This window comes from Panthera tigris, chromosome D3 (assembly GCF_018350195.1).
Source record: "Panthera tigris isolate Pti1 chromosome D3, P.tigris_Pti1_mat1.1, whole genome shotgun sequence".
In the NCBI taxonomy this organism is placed as follows: domain Eukaryota; kingdom Metazoa; phylum Chordata; class Mammalia; order Carnivora; family Felidae; genus Panthera; species Panthera tigris.
This window is the reverse complement of record NC_056671.1, coordinates 62892613-62907301: the sequence shown is the minus strand read 5'-3', so window position 1 is coordinate 62907301 and position 14689 is coordinate 62892613.

Below are 14689 nucleotides of genomic sequence, written 5' to 3'. Positions count from 1 at the left end.
AAATCACCCCTTCCCATGTGGTTTAAGACACCTCATGAATCTCTTGTCTCATTGCCCTTAGGGTGAACACTTCAGGGGAAACAAACACTAACTAGTGGAGTGACAGGTTGAGAGAATTACTTATGTTTTGCTTTTTCTCATATGGGGCTCACTCATATGTCTGCTGTCAGCTGCTGGGTCAGTTTAGGGCTGGGTAACACTGGTTAGGCACCTCTATTCCCCACCATATGGTCTCTCATCCTCCAGCAGATCATGGTGGGCTCCTTCACTTGACATAGCAGGTTCCAGTAGAAAGCAAGAGGGAAAATCCACTGAAAAAGTATGTGTCAAATATTTGTTCTATCTCATTGGCTAAAGCAAGTCAAATGGCCAAGACCACAGTTAGTATGGAAGGACTCAGGGAGGCATGAATGAGCTGAAATCATGGTTGTGTTTAATCTTAACCCCAAGAAAGGATATTAAAAATGAAAGTCTGGGTGATAATTATTCATTAGGTAAACTCTAAAGCTACAATATGTCTAGATCTTTTCAAAGTGTTCTAGTTTCATAAATTTTCAATGAATATGATTTACTGGATATATTACTAATATACATTAATCTCAGTTATTTACAGATAAATTTGAAAATCAATTAGCATGTTTTCAGTTTTATTATTTATATTCAATTTGGGAAATATGGCTACTGTCCTTATTCACTCTTTAAAGATTTATTTCTAACTGACTACTGATAGGTATTAACATGGCACTTTATTATGGAGGGCTGTGTCATTACAAGGGCATTTTTCAATCAAAAACTGATAAGGAGAGCTAATCCAGTTTGCAACTAATACCTCTAAAAGACAAAAACCATAATCCTTTCCAGCAGCTTTCTGGCTCCTATGTTCAGAGTTATAATAACTGCTAGAAAAAAGAAAAATAGCCTCTTCTTGAGTTTTCCTCTTACAAAGGGCCCTACTAACTCAGAATTTATTTTTAATCTATTTTTTTTTTCTGTTGTCAACCCAGGTCATTTAACCATGTATAGTCAAAACTTTTTTTCCTAAACCTGAATACCATGTTTCAATGAATTCAGAAGACCACAGCAAAGGGACTGCAGAAAGCTTTGTATGCCTTTAACCTGGACAAACAGATGGCCACAGCAGACAGCTCTTTAGCAGAGACTACTCTATCCAGGACCCTTCTACAAATTAGAAAATCATTTAGAAAAAGAGACATAAGCAGAGCCTTTGTTCATGCCACTTTCTTGTCCCCAGATGAGATGAGATGATCTTCTTGTTTAATCAAAATGCTGTTAGGTAGATTAACTACTCTTGCAGAAACCCAGGAGAGGGATTTGGCAAAAGTGGGAGCAGAATACATGTGCCATCAAAAACAGCAAGTGTAAAATCCCAACATTAGGGAAGAAATGTCTCCTGAGAAAGTTGGGGGACTGCCCTTCATTTTGAGGAATGATCCATTTGGAGTCCTCATTTTCCCTGAAGTTGTTAACTATTTTCCCTGAACGTAAGAGGACTCTGACAAGGGCACTGCTACTATATGTTTACAGAGGCACAGAGGGTTTTATCTGGACCACAGGGATTCTTTCCTTGGACTTAAACACTTAGAACTGTGTGTACGTATTAGTTTATGTTTCTATGTCTTAAGGACCAAACTTGGCTTGTTCTTAAAATACATTATTGGGCATTTAAATCTTACCTGGTGATTCTGAAACAGAAATTGATCACAGTAAATTCCTCATTCTGAAATTTAGTCATTTTCTAACACTTTTTCCTCTTATAGAAAAGGACCTCTCCCTTTAATATCATATGTTCCATGCTGGCAATGAATGTCTATGGATGAATTAATTTTTAAAACAATAATGCTAATAGAATATATGCATGGTGTTGCAACAGATTTGGATTTTATTGGGCAATATATCAATAAGCTTGTTCCTTTCTTAGTAGTTGCAAATAAAACGAGTAAAAAGAAAAGCTGTATATAAAAATTTAATGAATGCAAAGACCTTCAAAGTGTCACTGAGACTGAAAGTACAAAGCTTATCCCACTGATGGAATATGCAGGAGTAAGGCTATTAGCACTTAAAACTCTCTGGCCTGATGATTCTGTGTACCTGCACCATGCCTTCTCATTGTTCTGAGCACTATGTTATTTTTGTTTACCAATGAATCATAGTTTGTCTCTTTCACTTGTAGTCTATCATAGGAAAGGGGCTTCTGCTAATCCCTCATGATGCCCAGTGTCCTGGAGGAGAAGTTTAACATTCTACATTGTTTGGCCCTTTGCTTTTGCTTTGTTATATAATCATTTATTACATGGACTTCACTTCAGAGATTGCCAGTGTTGGGATCCAAGAACTTTCCTAAAATGTTATCAAAGCAATATCTTCCATTCTATCCCAATGCTTTAAAGAAACATTCCTACTTTAAAATTGATGACCTTAAAAATAACACACCTCACACCTTTTGGGATGAGCACTGGGTGTTGCATGGGAACCAATTTGACAATAAACTTCATATATTGAAAATAAATAAATAAACAAACAAACAAACAAATAAACTAGTGAAACATGGAAAAAAAAATAACACACCTCAGGAGGAAAAAACGAATAATTAAAATGCAGAAGATTCCTGTTTGAAGGTTTTTTCCCTCCCCTAGAGGGTTCCTTGGGGAAGTTAACAATCTGAATACAAACATTTCAGGTATCTACTTATGAAAAATGACCAAAGGAAAAAAAAAAAGTCCTGCCCCATCCTGATAAACTAATGATTTATAGGCAGCAACAACAAAAAAAGAGAAACATTTCCCTGCATTGCCCAACACTCACACTCAGTTACACAGACTCACATACATGTATGTATCATACATACACACACACTCTTAATTCTTCATGAGAAGTGTGCCCAGAGGAAAAAGAAAATGGTGAGAAGGGGGTTTTTGTCAGACATTAGACAGCGCACAGAAGCCTCGTTTGTAGAGGAGATAACTACTGAGATTTATATTTTTAATATGTTCTTCTAAAAGAAAAGTGAAAAGGAAACATCACCCACACTCTACCTTTTGTTATCATAATGAGAGCCAGATGGGGTTTCACACGTAAATGGAACTCCCAACTGCAGCAAAATGCCTAACAGTGAATTGGACTCCATCAAGCCCCCGCCACCATCTCTAGTGTTTAAGGCCTGCTATAGCACATGAAGGGTGCATAAATCACCCTGCGAGAGTGGAAAAGGAAACAGCTTCAAGAGTAGGAGTCTAGGGAGCCATTCCTGAGTTACAGAAATCCCAATGTTCCATTATGGTTTCATTAGCTATGGACAAACCCCAGCAGGCCTAGCTTTCCAGACTCTCTGAAGAATCAAAACTCTAAAAGCTCCTCCCCCTCTTATCTGAACCACTCATACTAATCCTGAGAAGGGAGGATGTGGGTGCAAAACTGCCAACTATTCTGAGATTTCAGCTCAAGTGGGAAATGATGCAAAGGGACATTAGCATACAATGTTTATGAGCCAGTTCGGAGTTCCAGTAAGTTTCCTTCTGTAACCAGCTACAGGATTTCTGGAAAGGCCCTGTAAGTAATATGAAAGCTTCTAGTATACAATAAATAAATAAATAAATAACTTTTATGAAAAGGAGCTTGTCACAGACTCTGAAGACATGGGTTTCGTTTTTTACAAACTATCTCAATAAGCTGTGTGAGCAACTTGCTTGATTGTTCATTAGTAAGATGGGGAATATATGTATATATTATCATGTGACATCAAGGAAAAGTACTCTGAACAGTATACATGTACAATAGAACTCTCCCTTTAAAGAAAAGGTAATGATCCAAATATTAAGGGGAGTCAGATCCCATGCCAACTTCTCAGGTCAAAGGGACAGATCAATAATTGTTTGGAAGAGGAGATACCAGGAACAGAATGAGAAATGATGGAATAAGGATAGAATCTTAATCCTCTAAATCCAGGGAGGACCTCAACAGAGCACTGATTCTCAGACTTACTTGTAAGTCCACATACTAATAACACATTTATTATGGGATGGTTGTGTATTTCCCAAATTCATATGTTGAAGTCTTAACCCCTAGAGCCTCAGAATATGACTGTATTTGGAAATAGGAACCTTAAAGAGATAACGAAGTTATCGAGTATGACTTGAATCCCTTTAAGAAGAGTGCATACACACACACACACACACACACACACACACGCAAAGATCACATGAAGACACAGGGAGAACACGGCCATCTGCCAGGCAAAGACAGAGGACTATGAAGAAACCAAACCTGAAGACACATTGATCTCAGGCATCCAGCCTCAAAACTGTGAGAAAAAATTTGTTTTGTAAGCCAGTCAGCCTCTGGTACTTTGGCAGGCTAACAAACTGATAGATCGTTTTAAATATTTTCTTTGCATTCATTTAACAAACACTTATTGAGCATCCGCTATTCATCAGACATTGGGTTAAGAAAAAAAAATCAGCAAAACAAAACCTTTTCCTGCCCTCATCAAGCTTAGAGTCTAAGGGAAGAGACAAACATGCCATCACACGCAGACACCTACAATCACAGTTGTGACGTCTAGTGCAATGAGAATGTAAAACAGAAGGATGTACCCAAGGAGGTCAGGGAAACTCTCAACAGGAAAGAACACTTCGTCACACATGTGAGTCAGGAGTTTGTCCGGCATTGAAGGGAGATTGCTGAACAGGCTTCTCGCCTCCTCCCTGGCGCCCATTTCAGTCATTTCTCAGCAGTGCCCAGTAGAACCCATCAAAAGCACGTGGCACAGACAAATCTGAGTTCAATAACCCATTACACTCCCCTTCTGGACACACAGAGAACTACTCTGCAGCCTTCCTTGAATGGAGTTGAGGCCACATGCTCAGTTTTTGTCAACGGAATATGAGCAGAAGTGCTATGCACAAGGGTCACCCAAAGTGTGGGGTCAGCAGAAAAGCCTGGTCTCAAATTACTTGTTACTGGATTGTGGGAAGATTGCAGCAGCATGTCAATCGTTCACGACACTATACACATCTAACTTGGCTGATGTTTTCTTTTTAAATTTTCCTTTTAGAACAGTTTTAGGTTAGAGAAAAATTGATAAGATCATATAGCAAGACCCCATGTACTTTATACCCAGTTTCCCTGATTATTAACATCTTATAGCAACATGGCCCTTTTTTCAGTGATTAACGAACAGATACTGACACATTGTTATTGCCTCAAGTTTACATTTCATTCAAGTTTTCTTAGTTTTTCTAATACCCTTTTGTTGTTGTTGTTTCTGAATCCTATCCAGGATACCACTCTGTATTTTTTTAATGTTTATTTATTTTGAGAGAGTGGGGTAGAGACAGACAGATGGAGAGAGAGAGAGAATCCCAAGCAGGGTCTGCACTGTCAGCACAGAGCCAGACATGGGGCTTGAACTCATGAACTGAGAGATCACGATCTGAGCCGAAGACTCAGACGCTTACACAACTTAGTCCCCGCAGGTACCCCTGTATTTGTTTAATAGTCATGTCTCCTAAAACTCCTTTTGGCTGTGATAGTTTCTTGGATTTTCCTTTTGTTGACATTGGTAGTTTTGAGAAGTACTGGTCATGTATCTTGTAGAAGTCCCTCTCTTGTGACCTTTAGGCTTTTCTCATGATTACACTGTGGTTACATGTTTTGGGGAGAAACAGAGATCAAGTATCATTTTCATCACATCATAGCAAGAATATATACTATCAACATGATGTCACTGCTGATGTTCACCTGATCACTTGGCTGAGACGGCATCTGTGAGGCTCCTCTACTGTGCCATTACACTCCCACCCTCTTCTACACTGGGCTTTAGGAAGAAGTTACCACACACAGCCCACATTTAAGTAGTAATCTGTGCCCTACCACCTTGAGGGGAGAGCAACTACTTAAATTACTTTGGATACTTTGCAAAGGAGATTGGTCTCTTCTCCCAGATTTACTTATTCATTATTCAAATCACCATGGGTTCGGGGTGCCTGGGTGGCTCGGTCGGTTGAGCGTCCGACTTCGGCTCAGGTCATGATCTCACGGTCCGTGAGTTCGAGCCCCGCGTCAGGCTCTGTGCTGACAGCTCAGAGCCTGGAGCCTGTTTCCGACTCTGTGTCTCCCTCTCTGCCCCTCCCCTGTTCATGCTCTGTCTCTCTCTGTCTCAAAAATAAATAAACGTTAAAAAAAAAAATTTTTTTTTAAAAATCACCATGGGTTCATAAATATTTAGTACTTTGACCTACAATCTAAAATACTTTATTGTATGTTTATTATTTTGATTACTTATTTTTTTTAATTTTATTCATTATTTACTACTTTAGTTTATTACTTAAAGATGCGTAGTGAAGTCTCCAATTATAATAATGGCTTTGTCTATTTCTCCTTTCACAGCTATCAGTTTTTTCCTCATGTATTTTGACACTCTGCTGTTAATTACATACACATTTAGGACTATTATGTCTTCTTGGAGAACTGACCTCTTCATGTAATGCCTCTTTTTTCACTGATAGCTCTAGCTTTATTGAGATTAGTGTTACCATGGTACAGCTTTCTCTATCCATTTACTTTTAACCAGAGTCTATGTATTTACAGTGGGTTTCTTGTATTCCACTCAGTAACCAAGTTTTTTTTTTCTTTTTATAGAAATGCCTCTAATATTTAATTACTTGAAACAAAGGCCTTCCTTTGAGAACACACCCACATCACCACCTCCTGAAATGAGTTTAACTGAACCTACCCATTGTTAGGACTGGTATTGAAGTAGAACCGACCGCCAGCTCAAGTTTTCATATTTGAAACTTTTCAAGGAAGTTTTAGAGGATGGAACTTTAAGAAGCCAGGACAGGCCACCCCAAAAATGTTCCACTATGGCATGTTGATTATTTTGATTTAAAGTTACTTAATAAACGGCTAGTGCAAGAACACTGTGACCCTCCCTGGTCTTCAAAAAGCAGGAAATCTATCTTCCTTGTGAAATGTGCCCGCTCCCTTTCCTTACACCAGAAGGCAGAGACACATTCTTATCACCAGATATAGAGAATTCAAGGCCAAAAAGTCTGTATAAACAAAGGTTGTTACTTTTACTAATTTATTATCCCAGTCCAAATCCTGTTAAGAATGCCTCACTAATTAAAGCTCCTAAACATAAGATATAATTGTCCTGTAAATTCCTCACAGATTTATGTTTGTCTAAAATGTACAAAAGCTGCCTGCCTTGGTTATTCTTTGGGTCTTAATTTCATTATTGGGCCTCCTTGTGTACTGTATAAGGCTTTCCCTTCTCTTAAAGGGAAAAATAATAAATTAGGTTTTTTTGTGGATGTCATATAGTTGGGTCTTATTTTCTTATTTTTCTTTTAACTAGTATGTTTAGACATTTCACATTTAATGTAATTATTTATATAGTTTAATATCTGTTTTCTATTTGCAGCATTTATTCTTTGTTTTCTCCCTATTTTTCTGCCTTCTGTGGTTTTGAGTATTTTATCTTATTTTTCTTTTATCTGTTAGCATCTCAGTTATACTTTTTTTTTTTGTCAGTTTCTTGCAACCTCTTTGACAAGCCCAAGAAAAGTTGTTCACTTTCAGATCATTCAAGCATTTTCATGTTTTAAAGACAGGCATGATGAGGGGTGCCTTGTGGCTCAGTGGTCAAGTGTCTGACTTTGGCTCAGGTCATGATCTCAGGTTCATGAGTTTGAACCCCACGTCAGGCTCTGTGCTGACAGCTCAAGCCTGGAGCCTGCTTTGGATTCTGTGTCTCCCTCTCTCTCTGTCCCTCCCCCATTCACACTCTGCCTTTCAAAAAACAAAAGAACAAAAAAAAACACACTAAAATATTAAAAAGAAAATAAGATGGGCATGATGAATTCCAAGCTTTTTACAGGTCAAAGTGGAAACCAGAAATACTCATTTTTTTCATAACACAAATTTCTTGATGAAAGAAGCCATGTATAGATTTATATTCTGGTGCAAGCTCTCATAATTGTCACAACCAGTGATATATGCCACTTCCTAGCCTTCCCTGTAAAATTTATCAAATATGATGCATAAAATTACAATGTAATAATTCAGATAAATATATTTGTGATCTAGTTTGCTGTATATGCAATTAGCTAGTGTCTCCCAGTTAGACACAAGATCAGGAACATTTAATTTGTGAGAAGGTGGACTGGAGAACAGGAGAAATAACAGCAAATAATATAAAAGTCTGGAACAATGGACATTCGAAGGGAGAGGTAGTGGCCTGATACAGAGAAAGAAATATTAGAGTATTACATGTACCTTTGCCTACTCCTAAAATATAATAGAGTCCTATAATAGCTGACACTGAGGCTCTGTGTGCTAGTAGAACATTCTACACGGAGATAGCATCCCATGGACTCATGGTTTCATTCATTCATTCATTCATTCATTCAGTTGTCCAAAAAAGTTATAAATAAAAATACAAATTCCTAGATTTTAAAACTGATTAATGACTCATGAATCATTTCTTTCAAATAACTATGCCACTTAGTCCACAATCACATAAGACACATGTAGCCAGCCTTATCTTTGTAAGTTAATGTCTCTGAGTCCAATGAGAGACTGGGAGGCAGTGGTCAGAGCAATGATCCTGATGCAGCTTTCAGGCAGTTTGATGAGTAGCTCTACATCCCAGGCCAGGCCAGCTCTTCGTGAAATTATCACTCAGCCAGTTCTACACCCCCCTGCCCGTTCAGCACTATTTCCCCTCTATCTGCCTCCTCTGTTCCAGGTGACCTGGTTTTTCCACTAATCCATGAACTAGCTACTTACATTCCCAATGCAGCTATTAATTCACATTCCTAACCTGACCCAGAATCACTTCTCTCCTCCATTCAAATTCTTTCATTGTATACCGTATATTCCACGTTCTGTCCCTTGCAGAAAACCTCTGGGATTGTCCCAGCCCATAAGAATAGCCAACAATTACTGGGCACATGCTGTTTGAGAATATTACACTTTTTAATGGATTTAATCCTCACAGTTGCTGTAAGAGTTGACATCATTGTCTCGATTTGCCAGATAAGAAAACCGAGGCTAAGAGTGGACCCAATGGAGTTAGTGAGTGGCAGAACCAGGGTTTGAATCTGGACAGTCTGACTCCAGGGCTCCTGTATATAGTCTCTGCATGATAGCAGTTTTTACCATACTAATTTCCTACTTCATTCTTACCGTCAGTAATGTATTTTAGAATTTCTTTAGTTATTAGTTTTATAGATGAAAATATCACCCCTAGAATACGGCCAGAACTGGAACCTTGTTTCATATTTTTCTGTATCTTACCCAGTATATAGCGCAGAATCAAGCTCAGAGTCATTAATAAGTAAATGTAATTTGGCTAATTAGCTATTCTTAATCTGGATTACTGAATTTCTAATCCATCCAGGCAAATGATCAAAATGATAAAAATAACATGACACATGTAAATTGTATTCTTTTCCATATATACCTAAGATACACATTCATACATATTTAATAGGCCTCAAAGGGACAAGACTTAAACATAACTACCATCACAACAAAAAGACTTCACATCAACATCCATAACCATTGCTGAGAAGGAAAATATATAGAATGTTCTAATATTTCCCCCCTTGACTCTGAAAGTCAGAGAACTCTCCTGGACCCCAGCTCCAATTTCATTCTTCCTTTCATATAATGCCACACATGACTGCATGGAGTGAGTCAAACTTAGGCATTTTGCAAAGACATCACATATCAGGCCCATGGAGACTCAAGACAGTTCCCAGCCAACAGCTCCAATGTATATTCTGTCTGACTTTGGCCAGAGTCTTGAAACTTCAGTCTCCTTGGAACTAAGTATTCCCACTTAAAAAGGGAGTTTATATGCTACCCTAATTCATGGACCAGCAACAAGGAATTTAAAAACACATGTGCTTAAATACATTGAAAATAGTTTAAAGCATTAATGATAAAAAACAAGTGCAGACACATTTCCCAAGTGTGACACCCTCTTGGCTAAGCACAGGGATCCATACTGCCTCATCTATACCCATGTTTTAAGTTAGTCTCTGACACATGGGGTCCCCATCTACAACCCCCGAAGAGCCTGTCACCTCCTAATCAAAGACAGAGAATCTTGTTTTGATTTTTTTCTTTTTTGTCCCTCAGTGACTAAATTAAAAAAAAAATTTTTTTAATGTTTATTTATTATTGAGGGAGAGAGAGACAGAGTGCAAGCAGGGGAGGAGCAGAGAGAGAGGGAGACACAGAATCGGAAGCAGGCTCCAGGCTCCAAGCTGTCAGCATGGAGCCCGATGAGGGGCTCAAACTTACGAACTATGAGATCACGACCTGAGCCGATGTCAGACACTCAAATGACTGAGCCACCCAGGTGCCTCCCTCAGAGACTAAAATTAACTGTATACACGTAAGTGAGGAAATTTGGGGAAAAAAAATCACTTTCCCCAAACCCTGAGCCCCGCTTTGCTTCAAACCTTTTGGACATGTAGAACAACTATTTTCATACCTATGATTCACAAAATCTAGGAAGAAAGCCCATGATATCAGCACATTCTAGCTTCCTAACAAAAGTCCTCTAATCCCCAAATCCTGTGATCACTGTTTTGCATAGTAAATCAAGTTAACAGTGTTTTAATTAAATATGTAAACTACTGACTTGGAAGATGCTGACTTTCACTGTATTATAATTCATTAGCTAATAAAAGTTACCTAAACACACATTTCCAGCATTTTCAGGAGGAAAAGGTATTAATTTTCCAATTTATTAGGAAATGTAAATGTTGACACACACCTGATGTTATCATTAGTTTTCACAAAGGTCTCTGATGATACAACACTGATTGTCCAGAAAGGATAAGAGCTTCAAGAATAATTTTCATCCTGCCTCTGCATTTTTCAAACCATGTTGTCTGAAACACATTGACTTACACGGCCATGGAAATAAAGCCTGGCTCTCATGCTGTAGAACAAAAAGAAATTGAATGCTTCAAAAAATGTCAAAATTTCACCTTTTGTTTGATAATCACTGTAGGCTGTCTTTGTACATGTCTTTGTAAGTATCCATTTCAAGGCCAAATGGACACTTATTAAGGTTATTCAGGCCAATAAAGTCAATACTGTGAGAAATAATAAAACCAATCAACAGTATTTTGTGCTATTTTTAACCTCTATTATCTGAAGAATTGCCTCAATTATCCACTCAGTAGATATTAGAACTGTCCTAGACTAGTGAGATAGCAAAAGGGTAGAAGGTGGTTAGAGGAGAACAAGATGCTTCCAGAAAATGGAAATGGACTACAAGTGTTTTAATATTGTTTTTGCATTCAAATAATTTTTTAAAAAATCTGATTAGATTCCTAAGAAAAACTATCAAGGACTTTCTAGTGCTAATAATTTCTTTTTTCAGTAATTATCATGTATCATGGTAAGATTTCTATGTGGCCGAAACCCTTCCCTCAAGGCACTCTAAAAATCAAATCCTGGAAACCAACTTATTCTATGAACAAATGGGAAAAACCACAAATTAAGAATTTGAGTACTCATGTGTATGCTTCAGATGACTTATAAATCCTTACTTTCAGAGGTACATATTTTAGAATGTGCAGTTTGAGTTCATGGCCAATGGAAGTTGACTTTGGTGGTATTTAGGAGCAGTAATAGCTTTCCCCCTTGCTTTTGCTGCTAAGGTTTCTACTGAACCTTCCTACTAAGGATATTAGATCTCCTTTCATCCTATGTTAAGAATTCAAAATTTACCACAAAGAAGTTCTCTTCACACACCTCTTCATCTTTTCTCTTTCCTGGCCTTGCAATGGTGCAATGAGTTCTAGATTTAGCTAGTACAGTGTCCGTCTTTCTGAAGTTCCTCAATCACCCCATTCTCCATTTCATGACAGTAAAAGAGGTCTCCCTATACGACATTATCCAGGGCAGAGGACACACTACCAACCCTTCTCCTGAGAAGACATCAGGAAAACATTCACAGAGGCTTCTCAATATCTTTTTCCTCCTTCACGAGAAGAACAAGTTCAACCCAATGTACCTCCCATAGCAGATTCCAGGCATCCACCCAATTGGGGAGTGGAAAGAAGTGTTACAGAATATCCCTTTCTCAGTGATCATGCATTTTTATTCTTATTTTCTCCTAAGACAGATACTGGGTGTAGTAGAGTGGGAGGACACTGAAAAAAAAATTGATCTCATTAAGTCTTGTGGGTTCCTATCACACACACTTTAAGATATACTTAAAAGAAGAGTACTCAAATCACTCAATTTTCAAGAAAATACACTTATCATAATCTCATAATTTTCAAAGACGTGAACATACTTACATAGTTGGCACCCATATCAAGAATCAGAACATTATCAAACTGTGGAAGGCATCTCCCTGTTCATGTCCACTTCTGATCACTAAGCACCTCCCACTCAGACTAAGGAAAACCACTATCCTAACTTCCAATCCTAGAGATTAATTTTGTCTTTCTTTCAGTAATATGTCTGAAGAGGCTCATCCACATTATTGCATGTACTTAGAGCTCATTCATTTCAGTTGCTGTACAGTATTTCATTTTTGAATCTATGACAATGTATTTATTCATTCTACTCTTACTGGTATTTTAGATAGCTTTAAATCTGAGAGGATTGTCAATAGAGCTGTTGTGATTTATTCTCGTACATGTCTTTTGATCGACAGGACTCATATCATTTGAATATACATTGAATATATTCATTTGAATATATGCTTGCTGGGTCGTAAGGTATGCATATGTTTAGCTTTTGTAGATATTCTAAACTGTTTTCGAAAGTAGTTGTACCAATTTACATTCCTACCAGCAATGCATGGGAAATTCAGTCACTCCATATTTTCATCAGCAGTTTGATACTCTTTTTGCTTTAAAAGTTTGAGAGCCAAAGCACACGCATGGGCATGAGCAGGGGAGGAAAAAAGAGAGAGGGGGAGAGACAGAATCTCAAGCAGTCTCCTTCCTGTCAGCACAGAGCTCAATGTGGGGCTCCATCCTACAAACTGTGAGATCATGACTTGAGCCAAAATAAAGAGTGGGAGACTTAACCAACTGAGCCACCCAGGTGCCCCAGAAGTTTGATACTCTTTATCTGATTTTATTGTGTTGAGTTTTGATGTATTACATTATAGTTTTAATTTGCATTTCCCTATTAATAATTCTTGTGTTTACTGGCCATTTAGATATTCTCTTTTATTAGGTGCCTATTTAAGTATTTTGTCCATTTCTATGTTGGGTGATTTTTTAAACTGATTATTAAAAATTCTTTCTACATTCTGGCTATGAATTCTTGTTGAGCATATGCTTTGTGATAATCTTTTCCCCTCCTCCTGGACTGCCTTTCACTTTTTTTTTTTTAAATGTTTATTTATCTTTGAGAGAGACAGAGACAGAATGTGAGTGGGTTAAGGGCAGAGAAAGGAAGACACAGAATCCAAAGCAGGCTCCAGGCTCTGAATTGTCAGCACAGAGCCCGATGTGGGGCTCGAACTCACAAGCCGTGAGATCATGACCTGAGCTAAAGTTGGAAACTTAACTGACTGAGCCACCCAGGCACCCCTTTCACTCTTAATGGTGACTTTCCATGACCATAATTTTTATATTTCTATAAATTAGCACTTTTTAAAGTAAATTTAAGAAGTTTTGTTTACTACAAGGTCATGATATTTTTCTCATATTTTCTTCTAAAAGATTTATCATTCTACTTTTAATATTTAAATCCGCAATCCATCTCAAATTGGATTTGAAAGTATGCTGTGATTCACTCTATTCGCGCTCTTAAATTTAGTTCATCGATTTCAGTGATTAATTTCCCAAAGAGCAAACTGTTCTTAATCTTTTAGTTTCAATTTTTATTAAAAATTTTTTAATTTTTATTTTTTTGAGACAGAGCACATGCACAAATGTGCACTGGGGAGGGGCAGAAGGAGAGAATCTTAAGCAGACTCCATGCTGGGTGCAGAGCCCAACAGGGGACTCTATCTTCTGACTGACATCATAACCTGAACTGAAATCAAGTCAGATGCTTAACTGACTGCACCACCCAGGCACCCCATTAATTTTTATTTTCAAAAGAATCATCCCAATTATAATGCTCATGATCATTTTTTATAGTACAGATTTAATTCACTATTAAAAATATAGTGTTCTCTGTTGAGTTACTTTTTTGGGGTCGTTTTTCACAAATCTAAGGGTTTTTTTTTTTGTTAATGTTTATTTTTGAGAGAGAGAGAGAGAGAGAGAGAGAGAGAGAGCGCGCGAGCATGAGCAGGATAGGGGCAGAGAGAGAGGAATAGAGGATTTGAACTGGGCTCTGTGCTAATAGCAGAGAGTCTGATGCAGGGCTCAAACTCATGAACTGTGAGATCATGACCTGAACTGAAGTCAAACACTTAACCAACTGAGCCATCCAGGCACCCAACAAATCTAAGTTTTCATAAGGATTTTGTCACTTTAGAAAATATATTTAAAAGTCTATAGTTTCAATCACTATCACTTCAGATACTATTTATTCAGGAATTAGATATAGAATACCAGCCTGAGGGGTCCCTGGGTGGCTTAGTCAGTTGAGTGTCCGACTCTTGGTTTTGGCTCACTTCATGATCCCAGGGTCGTTGTATTGAGCATATGCTTTGTGATAATCT